Genomic DNA, 1,993 nt, shown 5'->3' on the forward strand with positions numbered 1-1,993 from the left:
TGCTAACTAGTCATAAGGTATGCAATGGGGAAAGAAGAAGAGAAAGCACCACGGAACCTAATGATAATTAGGAGATACTAATAAAAAAACTAATACAAATCCATAGCAATGAGCCTAGCTAGCACAGCATAGCTCTTGATGGGAATGGGATCGTGCTAGCTACGGTGGATGAAAGAGAAACATAGTGCAAGTGTGTGAGTGTGTGTAAGAAAGTGTGTGAGTGTGTAAGCAAGTGTGTGAGTGTGTGAGTGTGTCTAAGCAAGATTACCACTCAAGTGAATTAGGTTCCAAGATAGATTAACTTGGACACATAAACACAATCTTGAGTATTGACTTAGTTTAGCACAGGCTCACCATAGACAAGCATGTAGTGCAAAATTGAATTGTGTTGTTTATTCATGAAAGTGAGCTTTAAGTAGCTCTACAGCTTGACTCGACTACATGTGGAATAATTCCCTCTCTTCCCTCCTTCACTTAGACTCTAGGACAAAACCCACACTTTACATGCATGTCTCTTTGCATGGTTGCCTTTTGAACAATTGAGTATAGATTTTGTTGGGCCGATCAACCCGGTTGGCCAACCAGGGAATAAAAGGTATCTTTTGGTTGCTACAAACTATGCTATCAAATGGGCAGAGGTGGTGGCAACTTCTGACTGCACATCAGCCATAGCGAAAAAAAATTGTATGAAAACATATTCTGCAGGTTATGTTGCCCAACTAGAAATCACTAGTGACCAAGGCACCCACTTTGCCAATGAGTTGTTGGCCAACCTTTTCGCTAGGTACAAAATCCTTCACATGAAATCATGCTCCTACTACCCTCAGGCCAATGGGCAGTCTGAAAGCACTAACAAAGTACTTCCATCTTTGCTTTGCAAAACCTGCCACCTTCACCCAACATCTTGGCCAATAGCAGTTTTAGGTGCTACACGAGCTTATCGGACTCCTTTCAAAGACACAACTCAACACTCTCCCTTTCAGCTAGCTTTTGGACTAAAAACGGTGGCACCCTTTGAATTTCACTTTGGTTCACCCGAGGTCACATCAGTCAAGGTGGATTGCTCTAGTCGGCTCACCAATTTGGAAGAGGATCAACTCTTAGTAGAAAAAGCCTTGGAAATAGAGCAGCAACGAAGGATGGCTAGCATGATCGGCACCTACAGATTAAGAAGTTTGGCAAAGGTTCATTAGTTCTTTTATACTAGGCAAAGTATTTGAAGAAGGCCAAGAAGCTACTGCCAGTGTGTCAATGGCCATTTGTTGTCACCAACGTTCTTCCTCAAGGATCTGTTCAGATGCATACCTTATAAGAGAAATCTCTACCGTTAGTCAATGGCTCTCGCCTCAAGCCATACTGCACTTGAAAATCTTTAACACAACCATTCCTATAACATCCATTAGCCTTCGGTTTCACCAAACTTTCCCCTCACTCATAGTAGCTCCATTTGTTAGCCCTCCAATTTTGGCTTTGCAAACCGTTCTCTTGCCTACTTCCCTTCTTTGGGTTCCTTCTATAGGCCTGTCATAAAATCTAATATCTAACCAACCCAAATTATTTTCTCATATTAAACTGATCATTTAATGTGGGAGAATAAACGGGAACAAGGGTTAGGATATAGACATGTGCTAATGGATCTATCTCAACACAGGCCAATGGTAATGGGGCCCAAATGAGAGATGATCTATCAAAGAGCAAGGCTAACCAATGGAGCATAAATACCTTAGGGTTAGCTTCATTAAAGACCTCCAATAGTTAGTGTTAAAAGTCCTTTGACCATAGGTAAGCTAGGGCTGTGCTTGAGGTGGAAACCCGGCCCAAGCTTGAGGTGCTTGTCATGCCTGTTTACTGAGATACTTGAGGTGCTTGATGATTGAGATGCTTGAGGTGCTTGTCATCTTTGAGAGGCTAGGGTTGTACTGAGGTGAGAACCCAGCCCAAGCTTGAGGGGCTAAAGGGCCAAGCTTGTGGTGAGAACTAGGCCCAAGGTTGA

This window comes from Adiantum capillus-veneris, chromosome 11 (assembly GCF_014529385.1).
Source record: "Adiantum capillus-veneris isolate H3 chromosome 11, ASM1452938v2, whole genome shotgun sequence".
NCBI classification, from domain to species: Eukaryota; Viridiplantae; Streptophyta; class Polypodiopsida; order Polypodiales; family Pteridaceae; genus Adiantum; species Adiantum capillus-veneris.